Here is a 16,078-nt window from a genome sequence, read left to right as displayed (position 1 = left end):
AAGGATTGAAATTCGCATTCGAGCGAATATCGTATCTATCTATCTTATCTATCTATCTTATCTATCTATAAAAAACTGAATACCTGGTACCGGCCAACCATTCGCAAGGCGGGTTAGATTGACCAGCAAGGATTGAAATTCGCATTCGAGCGAATATCGTATCTATCTATCTTATCTATCTATAAAAAACTGAATACCTGGTACCGGCCAATCATTCGCAAGGCGGGTTAGATTGACCAGCAAGGATTGAAATTCGCATTCGAGCGAATATCGTATCTATCTATCTTATCTATCTATCTTATCTATCTATAAAAAACTGAATACCTGGTACCGGCCAACCATTCGCAAGGCGGGTTAGATTGACCAGCAAGGATTGAAATTCGCATTCGAGCGAATATCGTATCTATCTATCTTATCTATCTTATCTATCTATAAAAAACTGAATACCTGGTACCGGCCAACCATTCGCAAGGCGGGTTAGATTGACTGGCAAGGATTGAAATTCGCATCCGAGCGAATATCGTATCTATCTATCTTATCTATCTTTACTATCTATAAAAAACTGTATGGCTGGTGCCGGCAAATCATTCGCAAGGCGGGGTTAGGGTGACCGGCAAGGATTCAAATTCACATCCGAGCAAGTCAACCTGAACAAGGGCCTATGGCCTATGGATTGGCTAGACACGTTTTTTAGTGTGAATGTATACCGGGTACATATTATCAGTAATTAATATTATTAATTACCTGTCTTGTGTCTCCTGTGTCGGTACTTCGTCATTGATCGTTGTCTTGAATCGAAGTTTGCAGTTACCTAAAAAAATAAGAAAAGAGGTGTGATAATATGTTCTCGATACACATTGACACAAAAAAAGGCACTATACTGTATCAATCAATCTATCTATCTATCTTATCTATCTTATCTATCTATAAAAAACTGAATACCTTGTGCTGGCCAACCATTCGCAAGGCGGGTTAGATTGACCGGCAAGGATTGAAATTCGCATCCGAGCGAATATCTTCTCTATCTATCTTATCTATCTTATCTATCTATAAAAAACTGAATACCTGGTACCGGCCAACCATTCGCAAGGCGGGTTAGATTGACCAGCAAGGATTGAAATTCGCATTCGAGCGAATATCGTATCTATCTATCTTATCTATCTATCTTATCTATCTATAAAAAACTGAATACCTGGTACCGGCCAACCATTCGCAAGGCGGGTTAGATTGACCAGCAACGATTGAAATTCGCATTCGAGCGAATATCGTATCTATCTATCTTATCTATCTATAAAAAACTGAATACCTGGTACCGGCCAACCATTCGCAAGGCGGGTTAGATTGACCAGCAAGGATTGAAATTCGCATTCGAGCGAATATCGTATCTATCTATCTTATCTATCTATAAAAAACTGAATACCTGGTACCGGCCAACCATTCGCAAGGCGGGTTAGATTGACCAGCAAGGATTGAAATTCGCATTCGAGCGAATATCGTATCTATCTATCTTATCTATCTATCTTATCTATCTATAAAAAACTGAATACCTGGTACCGGCCAACCATTCGCAAGGCGGGTTAGATTGACCAGCAAGGATTGAAATTCGCATTCGAGCGAATATCGTATCTATCTATCTTATCTATCTATCTTATCTATCTATAAAAAACTGAATACCTGGTACCGGCCAACCATTCGCAAGGCGGGTTAGATTGACCGGCAAGGATTGAAATTCGCATCCGAGCGAATATCGTATCTATCTATCTTATCTATCTTATCTATCTATAAAAAACTGTATGGCTGGTGCCGGCAAATCATTCGCAAGGCGGGGTTAGGGTGACCGGCAAGGATTCAAATTCACATCCGAGCAAGTCAACCTGAACAAGGGCCTATGGCCTATGGATTGGCTAGACACGTTTTTTAGTGTGAATGTATACCGGGTACATATTATCAGTAATTAATATTATTAATTACCTGTCTTGTGTCTCCTGTGTCGGTACTTCGTCATTGATCGTTGTCTTGAATCGAAGTTTGCAGTTACCTAAAAAAATAAGAAAAGAGGTGTGATAATATGTTCTCGATACACATTGACACAAAAAAAGGCACTATACTGTATCAATCAATCTATCTATCTATCTTATCTATCTTATCTATCTATAAAAAACTGAATACCTTGTGCTGGCCAACCATTCGCAAGGCGGGTTAGATTGACCGGCAAGGATTGAAATTCGCATCCGAGCGAATATCTTCTCTATCTATCTTATCTATCTTATCTATCTATAAAAAACTGAATACCTGGTACCGGCCAACCATTCGCAAGGCGGGTTAGATTGACCAGCAAGGATTGAAATTCGCATTCGAGCGAATATCGTATCTATCTATCTTATCTATCTTATCTATCTATAAAAAACTGAATACCTGGTACCGGCCAACCATTCGCAAGGCGGGTTAGATTGACCAGCAAGGATTGAAATTCGCATTCGAGCGAATATCGTATCTATCTATCTTATCTATCTATCTTATCTATCTATAAAAAACTGAATACCTGGTACCGGCCAACCATTCGCAAGGCGGGTTAGATTGACCGGCAAGGATTGAAATTCGCATCCGAGCGAATATCGTATCTATCTATCTTACCTATCTATAAAAAACTGTATGGCTGGTGCCGGCAAATCATTCGCAAGGCGGGGTTAGGGTGACCGGCAAGGATTCAAATTCACATCCGAGCAAGTCAACCTGAACAAGGGCCTATGGCCTATGGATTGGCTAGACACGTTTTTTAGTGTGAATGTATACCGGGTACATATTATCAGTAATTAATATTATTAATTACCTGTCTTGTGTCTCCTGTGTCGGTACTTCGTCATTGATCGTTGTCTTGAATCGAAGTTTGCAGTTACCTAAAAAAATAAGAAAAGAGGTGTGATAATATGTTCTCGATACACATTGACACAAAAAAAGGCACTATACTGTATCAATCAATCTATCTATCTATCTTATCTATCTTATCTATCTATAAAAAACTGAATACCTTGTGCTGGCCAACCATTCGCAAGGCGGGTTAGATTGACCGGCAAGGATTGAAATTCGCATCCGAGCGAATATCTTATCTATCTATCTTATCTATCTATAAAAAACTGAATACCTGGTACCGGCCAACCATTCGCAAGGCGGGTTAGATTGACCAGCAAGGATTGAAATTCGCATTCGAGCGAATATCGTATCTATCTATCTTATCTATCTTATCTATCTATAAAAAACTGAATACCTGGTACCGGCCAACCATTCGCAAGGCGGGTTAGATTGACCAGCAAGGATTGAAATTCGCATTCGAGCGAATATCGTATCTATCTATCTTATCTATCTATCTTATCTATCTATAAAAAACTGAATAACTGGTACGGGCCAACCATTCGCAAGGCGGGTTAGATTGACCGGCAAGGATTGAAATTCGCATCCGAGCGAATATCGTATCTATCTATCTTATCTATCTATAAAAAACTGTATGGCTGGTGCCGGCAAATCATTCGCAAGGCGGGGTTAGGGTGACCGGCAAGGATTCAAATTCACATCCGAGCAAGTCAACCTGAACAAGGGCCTATGGCCTATGGATTGGCTAGACACGTTTTTTAGTGTGAATGTATACCGGGTACATATTATCAGTAATTAATATTATTAATTACCTGTCTTGTGTCTCCTGTGTCGGTACTTCGTCATTGATCGTTGTCTTGAATCGAAGTTTGCAGTTACCTAAAAAAATAAGAAAAGAGGTGTGATAATATGTTCTCGATACACATTGACACAAAAAAAGGCACTATACTGTATCAATCAATCTATCTATCTATCTTATCTATCTTATCTATCTATAAAAAACTGAATACCTTGTGCTGGCCAACCATTCGCAAGGCGGGTTAGATTGACCGGCAAGGATTGAAATTCGCATCCGAGCGAATATCTTATCTATCTATCTTATCTATCTATCTTATCTATCTATAAAAAACTGAATACCTGGTACCGGCCAACCATTCGCAAGGCCGGTTAGATTGACCAGCAAGGATTGAAATTCGCATTCGAGCGAATATCGTATCTATCTATCTTATCTATCTTATCTATCTATAAAAAACTGAATACCTGGTACCGGCCAACCATTCGCAAGGCGGGTTAGATTGACCAGCAAGGATTGAAATTCGCATTCGAGCGAATATCGTATCTATCTATCTTATCTATCTATCTTATCTATCTATAAAAAACTGAATAACTGGTACCGGCCAACCATTCGCAAGGCGGGTTAGATTGACCGGCAAGGATTGAAATTCGCATCCGAGCGAATATCGTATCTATCTATCTTATCTATCTATAAAAAACTGTATGGCTGGTGCCGGCAAATCATTCGCAAGGCGGGGTTAGGGTGACCGGCAAGGATTCAAATTCACATCCGAGCAAGTCAACCTGAACAAGGGCCTATGGCCTTTGGATTGGCTAGACACGTTTTTTAGTGTGAATGTATACCGGGTACATATTATCAGTAATTAATATTATTAATTACCTGTCTTGTGTCTCCTGTGTCGGTACTTCGTCATTGATCGTTGTCTTGAATCGAAGTTTGCAGTTACCTAAAAAAATAAGAAAAGAGGTGTGATAATATGTTCTCGATACACATTGACACAAAAAAAGGCACTATACTGTATCAATCAATCTATCTATCTATCTTATCTATCTTATCTATCTATAAAAAACTGAATACCTTGTGCTGGCCAACCATTCGCAAGGCGGGTTAGATTGACCGGCAAGGATTGAAATTCGCATCCGAGCGAATATCTTTTCTATCTATCTTATCTATCTATCTTATCTATCTATAAAAAACTGAATACCTGGTACCGGCCAACCATTCGCAAGGCGGGTTAGATTGACCAGCAAGGATTGAAATTCGCATTCGAGCGAATATCGTATCTATCTATCTTATCTATCTATAAAAAACTGAATGCCTGGTACCGGCCAACCATTCGCAAGGTGGGTTAGATTGACCGGCAAGGATTGAAATTCGCATCCGAGCGAATATCGTATCTATCTTATCTATCTATCTTATCTATCTATAAAAAACTGAATGCCTGGTACCGGCCAACCATTCGCAAGGCGGGTTAGATTGACCGGCAAGGATTGAAATTCGCATCCGAGCGAATATCATATCTATCTATCTTATCTATCTATAAAAAACTGAATGCCTGGTACCGGCCAACCATTCGCAAGGCGGGTTAGATTGATCGGCAATGATTGAAATTCGCATCCGAGCGAATATCGTATCTATCTATCTTATCTACCTATCTTATCTATCTATAAAAAACTGAATACCTGGTACCGGCCAACCATTCGCAAGGCGGGTTAGATTGACCGGCAAGGATTGAAATTCGCATCCGAGCGAATATCGTATCTATCTTATCTATCTTATCTATCTATAAAAAACTGTATGGCTGGTGCCGGCAAATCATTCGCAAGGCGGGGTTAGGGTGACCGGCAAGGATTCAAATTCACATCCGAGCAAGTCAACCTGAACAAGGGCCTATGGCCTATGGATTGGCTAGACACGTTTTTTAGTGTGAATGTATACCGGGTACATATTATCAGTAATTAATATTATTAATTACCTGTCTTGTGTCTCCTGTGTCGGTACTTCGTCATTGATCGTTGTCTTGAATCGAAGTTTGCAGTTACCTAAAAAAATAAGAAAAGAGGTGTGATAATATGTTCTCGATACACACTGACACAAAAAAAGGCACTATACTGTATCAATCAATCTATCTATCTATCTTATCTATCTTATCTATCTATAAAAAACTGAATACCTTGTGCTGGTCAACCATTCGCAAGGCGGGTTAGATTGACCAGCAAGGATTGAAATTCGCATTCGAGCGAATATCGTATCTATCTATCTTATCTATCTATCTTATCTATCTATAAAAAACTGAATACCTGGTACCGGCCAACCATTCGCAAGGCGGGTTAGATTGACCAGCAAGGATTGAAATTCGCATTCGAGCGAATATCGTATCTATCTATCTTATCTATCTTATCTATCTATAAAAAACTGAATACCTGGTACCGGCCAACCATTCGCAAGGCGGGTTAGATTGACCAGCAAGGATTGAAATTCGCATTCGAGCGAATATCGTATCTATCTATCTTATCTATCTATCTTATCTATCTATAAAAAACTGAATACCTGGTACCGGCCAACCATTCGCAAGGCGGGTTAGATTGACTAACAAGGATTGAAATTCGCATTCGAGCGAATATCGTATCTATCTATCTTATCTATCTATCTTATCTATCTATAAAAAACTGAATACCTGGTACCGGCCAACCATTCGCAAGGCGGGTTAGATTGACCGGCAAGGATTGAAATTCGCATCCGAGCGAATATCGTATCTATCTATCTTATCTATCTTATCTATCTATAAAAAACTGTATGGCTGGTGCCGGCAAATCATTCGCAAGGCGGGGTTAGGGTGACCGGCAAGGATTCAAATTCACATCCGAGCAAGTCAACCTGAACAAGGGCCTATGGCCTATGGATTGGCTAGACACGTTTTTTAGTGTGAATGTATACCGGGTACATATTATCAGTAATTAATATTATTAATTACCTGTCTTGTGTCTCCTGTGTCGGTACTTCGTCATTGATCGTTGTCTTGAATCGAAGTTTGCAGTTACCTAAAAAAATAAGAAAAGAGGTGTGATAATATGTTCTCGATACACATTGACACAAAAAAAGGCACTATACTGTATCAATCAATCTATCTATCTATCTTATCTATCTTATCTATCTATAAAAAACTGAATACCTTGTGCTGGCCAACCATTCGCAAGGCGGGTTAGATTGACCAGCAAGGATTGAAATTCGCATTCGAGCGAATATCGTATCTATCTATCTTATCTATCTATCTTATCTATCTATAAAAAACTGAATACCTGGTACCGGCCAACCATTCGCAAGGCGGGTTAGATTGACCAGCAAGGATTGAAATTCGCATTCGAGCGAATATCGTATCTATCTATCTTATCTATCTTATCTATCTATAAAAAACTGAATACCTGGTACCGGCCAACCATTCGCAAGGCGGGTTAGATTGACCAGCAAGGATTGAAATTCGCATTCGAGCGAATATCGTATCTATCTATCTTATCTATCTTATCTATCTATAAAAAACTGAATACCTGGTACCGGCCAACCATTCGCAAGGTGGGTTAGATTGACCAGCAAGGATTGAAATTCGCATTCGAGCGAATATCGTATCTATCTATCTTATCTATCTATCTTATCTATCTATAAAAAACTGAATACCTGGTACCGGCCAACCATTCGCAAGGCGGGTTAGATTGACCGGCAAGGATTGAAATTCGCATCCGAGCGAATATCGTATCTATCTATCTTATCTATCTATAAAAAACTGTATGGCTGGTGCCGGCAAATCATTCGCAAGGCGGGGTTAGGGTGACCGGCAAGGTTTCAAATTCACAGCCGAGCAAGTCAACCTGAACAAGGGCCTATGGCCTATGGATTGGCTAGACACGTTTTTTAGTGTGAATGTATACCGGGTACATATTATCAGTAATTAATATTATTAATTACCTGTCTTGTGTCTCCTGTGTCGGTACTTCGTCATTGATCGTTGTCTTGAATCGAAGTTTGCAGTTACCTAAAAAAATAAGAAAAGAGGTGTGATAATATGTTCTCGATACACATTGACACAAAAAAAGGCACTATACTGTATCAATCAATCTATCTATCTATCTTATCTATCTTATCTATCTATAAAAAACTGAATACCTTGTGCTGGCCAACCATTCGCAAGGCGGGTTAGATTGACCAGCAAGGATTGAAATTCGCATTCGAGCGAATATCGTATCTATCTATCTTATCTATCTATCTTATCTATCTATAAAAAACTGAATACCTGGTACCGGCCAACCATTCGCAAGGCGGGTTAGATTGACCAGCAAGGATTGAAATTCGCATTCGAGCGAATATCGTATCTATCTATCTTATCTATCTTATCTATCTATAAAAAACTGAATACCTGGTACCGGCCAACCATTCGCAAGGCGGGTTAGATTGACCAGCAAGGATTGAAATTCGCATTCGAGCGAATATCGTATCTATCTATCTTATCTATCTATCTTATCTATCTATAAAAAACTGAATACCTGGTACCGGCCAACCATTCGCAAGGCGGGTTAGATTGTCCAGCAAGGATTGAAATTCGCATTCGAGCGAATATCGTATCTATCTATCTTATCTATCTATCTTATCTATCTATAAAAAACTGAATACCTGGTACCGGCCAACCATTCGCAAGGCGGGTTAGATTGACCGGCAAGGATTGAAATTCGCATCCGAGCGAATATCGTATCTATCTATCTTATCTATCTATAAAAAACCGTATGGCTGGTGCCGGCAAATCATTCGCAAGGCGGGGTTAGGGTGACCGGCAAGGATTCAAATTCACATCCGAGCAAGTCAACCTGAACAAGGGCCTATGGCCTATGGATTGGCTAGACACGTTTTTTAGTGTGAATGTATACCGGGTACATATTATCAGTAATTAATATTATTAATTACCTGTCTTGTGTCTCCTGTGTCGGTACTTCGTCATTGATCGTTGTCTTGAATCGAAGTTTGCAGTTACCTAAAAAAATAAGAAAAGAGGTGTGATAATATGTTCTCGATACACATTGACACAAAAAAAGGCACTATACTGTATCAATCAATCTATCTATCTATCTTATCTATCTTATCTATCTATAAAAAACTGAATACCTTGTGCTGGCCAACCATTCGCAAGGCGGGTTAGATTGACCAGCAAGGATTGAAATTCGCATTCGAGCGAATATCGTATCTATCTATCTTATCTATCTATCTTATCTATCTATAAAAAACTGAATACCTGGTACCGGCCAACCATTCGCAAGGCGGGTTAGATTGACCAGCAAGGATTGAAATTCGCATTCGAGCGAATATCGTATCTATCTATCTTATCTATCTTATCTATCTATAAAAAACTGAATACCTGGTACCGGCCAACCATTCGCAAGGCGGGTTAGATTGACCAGCAAGGATTGAAATTCGCATTCGAGCGAATATCGTATCTATCTATCTTATCTATCTTATCTATCTATAAAAAACTGAATACCTGGTACCGGCCAACCATTCGCAAGGCGGGTTAGATTGACCAGCAAGGATTGAAATTCGCATTCGAGCGAATATCGTATCTATCTATCTTATCTATCTATCTTATCTATCTATAAAAAACTGAATACCTGGTACCGGCCAACCATTCGCAAGGCGGGTTAGATTGACCGGCAAGGATTGAAATTCGCATCCGAGCGAATATCGTATCTATCTATCTTATCTATCTATAAAAAACTGTATGGCTGGTGCTGGCAAATCATTCGCAAGGCGGGGTTAGGGTGACCGGCAAGGATTCAAATTCACATCCGAGCAAGTCAACCTGAACAAGGGCCTATGGCCTATGGATTGGCTAGACACGTTTTTTAGTGTGAATGTATACCGGGTACATATTATCAGTAATTAATATTATTAATTACCTGTCTTGTGTCTCCTGTGTCGGTACTTCGTCATTGATCGTTGTCTTGAATCGAAGTTTGCAGTTACCTAAAAAAATAAGAAAAGAGGTGTGATAATATGTTCTCGATACACATTGACACAAAAAAAGGCACTATACTGTATCAATCAATCTATCTATCTATCTTATCTATCTTATCTATCTATAAAAAACTGAATACCTTGTGCTGGCCAACCATTCGCAAGGCGGGTTAGATTGACCGGCAAGGATTGAAATTCGCATCCGAGCGAATATCTTTTCTATCTATCTTGTCTATCTATCTTATCTATCTATAAAAAACTGAATACCTGGTACCGGCCAACCATTCGCAAGGCGGGTTAGATTGACCAGCAAGGATTGAAATTCGCATTCGAGCGAATATCGTATCTATCTATCTTATCTATCTATAAAAAACTGAATGCCTGGTACCGGCCAACCATTCGCAAGGTGGGTTAGATTGACCGGCAAGGATTGAAATTCGCATCCGAGCGAATATCGTATCTATCTTATCTATCTATCTTATCTATCTATAAAAAACTGAATGCCTGGTACCGGCCAACCATTCGCAAGGCGGGTTAGATTGACCGGCAAGGATTGAAATTCGCATCCGAGCGAATATCATATCTATCTATCTTATCTATCTATAAAAAACTGAATGCCTGGTACCGGCCAACCATTCGCAAGGCGGGTTAGATTGATCGGCAATGATTGAAATTCGCATCCGAGCGAATATCGTATCTATCTATCTTATCTACCTATCTTATCTATCTATAAAAAACTGAATACCTGGTACCGGCCAACCATTCGCAAGGCGGGTTAGATTGACCGGCAAGGATTGAAATTCGCATCCGAGCGAATATCGTATCTATCTTATCTATCTTATCTATCTATAAAAAACTGTATGGCTGGTGCCGGCAAATCATTCGCAAGGCGGGGTTAGGGTGACCGGCAAGGATTCAAATTCACATCCGAGCAAGTCAACCTGAACAAGGGCCTATGGCCTATGGATTGGCTAGACACGTTTTTTAGTGTGAATGTATACCGGGTACATATTATCAGTAATTAATATTATTAATTACCTGTCTTGTGTCTCCTGTGTCGGTACTTCGTCATTGATCGTTGTCTTGAATCGAAGTTTGCAGTTACCTAAAAAAATAAGAAAAGAGGTGTGATAATATGTTCTCGATACACATTGACACAAAAAAAGGCACTATACTGTATCAATCAATCTATCTATCTATCTTATCTATCTTATCTATCTATAAAAAACTGAATACCTTGTGCTGGTCAACCATTCGCAAGGCGGGTTAGATTGACCAGCAAGGATTGAAATTCGCATTCGAGCGAATATCGTATCTATCTATCTTATCTATCTATCTTATCTATCTATAAAAAACTGAATACCTGGTACCGGCCAACCATTCGCAAGGCGGGTTAGATTGACCAGCAAGGATTGAAATTCGCATTCGAGCGAATATCGTATCTATCTATCTATCTTATCTATCTTATCTATCTATAAAAAACTGAATACCTGGTACCGGCCAACCATTCGCAAGGCGGGTTAGATTGACCAGCAAGGATTGAAATTCGCATTCGAGCGAATATCGTATCTATCTATCTTATCTATCTATCTTATCTATCTATAAAAAACTGAATACCTGGTACCGGCCAACCATTCGCAAGGCGGGTTAGATTGACTAACAAGGATTGAAATTCGCATTCGAGCGAATATCGTATCTATCTATCTTATCTATCTATCTTATCTATCTATAAAAAACTGAATACCTGGTACCGGCCAACCATTCGCAAGGCGGGTTAGATTGACCGGCAAGGATTGAAATTCGCATCCGAGCGAATATCGTATCTATCTATCTTATCTATCTTATCTATCTATAAAAAACTGTATGGCTGGTGCCGGCAAATCATTCGCAAGGCGGGGTTAGGGTGACCGGCAAGGATTCAAATTCACATCCGAGCAAGTCAACCTGAACAAGGGCCTATGGTCTATGGATTGGCTAGACACGTTTTTTAGTGTGAATGTATACCGGGTACATATTATCAGTAATTAATATTATTAATTACCTGTCTTGTGTCTCCTGTGTCGGTACTTCGTCATTGATCGTTGTCTTGAATCGAAGTTTGCAGTTACCTAAAAAAATAAGAAAAGAGGTGTGATAATATGTTCTCGATACACATTGACACAAAAAAAGGCACTATACTGTATCAATCAATCTATCTATCTATCTTATCTATCTTATCTATCTATAAAAAACTGAATACCTTGTGCTGGCCAACCATTCGCAAGGCGGGTTAGATTGACCAGCAAGGATTGAAATTCGCATTCGAGCGAATATCGTATCTATCTATCTTATCTATCTATCTTATCTATCTATAAAAAACTGAATACCTGGTACCGGCCAACCATTCGCAAGGCGGGTTAGATTGACCAGCAAGGATTGAAATTCGCATTCGAGCGAATATCGTATCTATCTATCTTATCTATCTTATCTATCTATAAAAAACTGAATACCTGGTACCGGCCAACCATTCGCAAGGCGGGTTAGATTGACCAGCAAGGATTGAAATTCGCATTCGAGCGAATATCGTATCTATCTATCTTATCTATCTTATCTATCTATAAAAAACTGAATACCTGGTACCGGCCAACCATTCGCAAGGTGGGTTAGATTGACCAGCAAGGATTGAAATTCGCATTCGAGCGAATATCGTATCTATCTATCTTATCTATCTATCTTATCTATCTATAAAAAACTGAATACCTGGTACCGGCCAACCATACGCAAGGCGGGTTAGATTGACCGGCAAGGATTGAAATTCGCATCCGAGCGAATATCGTATCTATCTATCTTATCTATCTATAAAAAACTGTATGGCTGGTGCCGGCAAATCATTCGCAAGGCGGGGTTAGGGTGACCGGCAAGGTTTCAAATTCACAGCCGAGCAAGTCAACCTGAACAAGGGCCTATGGCCTATGGATTGGCTAGACACGTTTTTTAGTGTGAATGTATACCGGGTACATATTATCAGTAATTAATATTATTAATTACCTGTCTTGTGTCTCCTGTGTCGGTACTTCGTCATTGATCGTTGTCTTGAATCGAAGTTTGCAGTTACCTAAAAAAATAAGAAAAGAGGTGTGATAATATGTTCTCGATACACATTGACACAAAAAAAGGCACTATACTGTATCAATCAATCTATCTATCTATCTTATCTATCTTATCTATCTATAAAAAACTGAATACCTTGTGCTGGCCAACCATTCGCAAGGCGGGTTAGATTGACCAGCAAGGATTGAAATTCGCATTCGAGCGAATATCGTATCTATCTATCTTATCTATCTATCTTATCTATCTATAAAAAACTGAATACCTGGTACCGGCCAACCATTCGCAAGGCGGGTTAGATTGACCAGCAAGGATTGAAATTCGCATTCGAGCGAATATCGTATCTATCTATCTTATCTATCTTATCTATCTATAAAAAACTGAATACCTGGTACCGGCCAACCATTCGCAAGGCGGGTTAGATTGACCAGCAAGGATTGAAATTCGCATTCGAGCGAATATCGTATCTATCTATCTTATCTATCTATCTTATCTATCTATAAAAAACTGAATACCTGGTACCGGCCAACCATTCGCAAGGCGGGTTAGATTGTCCAGCAAGGATTGAAATTCGCATTCGAGCGAATATCGTATCTATCTATCTTATCTATCTATCTTATCTATCTATAAAAAACTGAATACCTGGTACCGGCCAACCATTCGCAAGGCGGGTTAGATTGACCGGCAAGGATTGAAATTCGCATCCGAGCGAATATCGTATCTATCTATCTTATCTATCTATAAAAAACTGTATGGCTGGTGCCGGCAAATCATTCGCAAGGCGGGGTTAGGGTGACCGGCAAGGATTCAAATTCACATCCGAGCAAGTCAACCTGAACAAGGGCCTATGGCCTATGGATTGGCTAGACACGTTTTTTAGTGTGAATGTATACCGGGTACATATTATCAGTAATTAATATTATTAATTACCTGTCTTGTGTCTCCTGTGTCGGTACTTCGTCATTGATCGTTGTCTTGAATCGAAGTTTGCAGTTACCTAAAAAAATAAGAAAAGAGGTGTGATAATATGTTCTCGATACACATTGACACAAAAAAAGGCACTATACTGTATCAATCAATCTATCTATCTATCTTATCTATCTTATCTATCTATAAAAAACTGAATACCTTGTGCTGGCCAACCATTCGCAAGGCGGGTTAGATTGACCAGCAAGGATTGAAATTCGCATTCGAGCGAATATCGTATCTATCTATCTTATCTATCTATCTTATCTATCTATAAAAAACTGAATACCTGGTACCGGCCAACCATTCGCAAGGCGGGTTAGATTGACCAGCAAGGATTGAAATTCGCATTCGAGCGAATATCGTATCTATCTATCTTATCTATCTTATCTATCTATAAAAAACTGAATACCTGGTACCGGCCAACCATTCGCAAGGCGGGTTAGATTGACCAGCAAGGATTGAAATTCGCATTCGAGCGAATATCGTATCTATCTATCTTATCTATCTTATCTATCTATAAAAAACTGAATACCTGGTACCGGCCAACCATTCGCAAGGCGGGTTAGATTGACCAGCAAGGATTGAAATTCGCATTCGAGCGAATATCGTATCTATCTATCTTATCTATCTATCTTATCTATCTATAAAAAACTGAATACCTGGTACCGGCCAACCATTCGCAAGGCGGGTTAGATTGACCGGCAAGGATTGAAATTCGCATCCGAGCGAATATCGTATCTATCTATCTTATCTATCTATAAAAAACTGTATGGCTGGTGCTGGCAAATCATTCGCAAGGCGGGGTTAGGGTGACCGGCAAGGATTCAAATTCACATCCGAGCAAGTCAACCTGAACAAGGGCCTATGGCCTATGGATTGGCTAGACACGTTTTTTAGTGTGAATGTATACCGGGTACATATTATCAGTAATTAATATTATTAATTACCTGTCTTGTGTCTCCTGTGTCGGTACTTCGTCATTGATCGTTGTCTTGAATCGAAGTTTGCAGTTACCTAAAAAAATAAGAAAAGAGGTGTGATAATATGTTCTCGATACACATTGACACAAAAAAAGGCACTATACTGTATCAATCAATCTATCTATCTATCTTATCTATCTTATCTATCTATAAAAAACTGAATACCTTGTGCTGGCCAACCATTCGCAAGGCGGGTTAGATTGACCGGCAAGGATTGAAATTCGCATCCGAGCGAATATCTTATCTATCTATCTTATCTATCTATCTTATCTATCTATAAAAAACTGAATACCTGGTACCGGCCAACCATTCGCAAGGCGGGTTAGATTGACCAGCAAGGATTGAAATTCGCATTCGAGCGAATATCGTATCTATCTATCTTATCTATCTATAAAAAACTGAATGCCTGGTACCGGCCAACCATTCGCAAGGCGGGTTAGATTGACCGGCAAGGATTGAAATTCGCATCCGAGCGAATATCGTATCTATCTTATCTATCTATCTTATCTATCTATAAAAAACTGAATGCCTGGTACCGGCCAACCATTCGCAAGGCGGGTTAGATTGACCGGCAAGGATTGAAATTCGCATCCGAGCGAATATCATATCTATCTATCTTATCTATCTATAAAAAACTGAATGCCTGGTACCGGCCAACCATTCGCAAGGCGGGTTAGATTGATCGGCAATGATTGAAATTCGCATCCGAGCGAATATCGTATCTATCTATCTTATCTACCTATCTTATCTATCTATAAAAAACTGAATACCTGGTACCGGCCAACCATTCGCAAGGCGGGTTAGATTGACCGGCAAGGATTGAAATTCGCATCCGAGCGAATATCGTATCTATCTATCTTATCTATCTTATCTATCTATAAAAAACTGTATGGCTGGTGCCGGCAAATCATTCGCAAGGCGGGGTTAGGGTGACCGGCAAGGATTCAAATTCACATCCGAGCAAGTCAACCTGAACAAGGGCCTATGGCCTATGGATTGGCTAGACACGTTTTTTAGTGTGAATGTATACCGGGTACATATTATCAGTAATTAATATTATTAATTACCTGTCTTGTGTCTCCTGTGTCGGTACTTCGTCATTGATCGTTGTCTTGAATCGAAGTTTGCAGTTACCTAAAAAAATAAGAAAAGAGGTGTGATAATATGTTCTCGATACACATTGACACAAAAAAAGGCACTATACTGTATCAATCAATCTATCTATCTATCTTATCTATCTTATCTATCTATAAAAAACTGAATACCTTGTGCTGGCCAACCATTCGCAAGGCGGGTTAGATTGACCAGCAAGGATTGAAATTCGCATTCGAGCGAATATCGTATCTATCTATCTTATCTATCTATCTTATCTATCTATAAAAAA

Source organism: Crinia signifera, unplaced genomic scaffold (genome assembly GCF_055691185.1).
Source record: "Crinia signifera unplaced genomic scaffold, ASM5569118v1 HAP2_SCAFFOLD_83, whole genome shotgun sequence".
NCBI classification, from domain to species: Eukaryota; Metazoa; Chordata; class Amphibia; order Anura; family Myobatrachidae; genus Crinia; species Crinia signifera.
Note: the sequence above shows the minus strand (reverse complement) of the source record.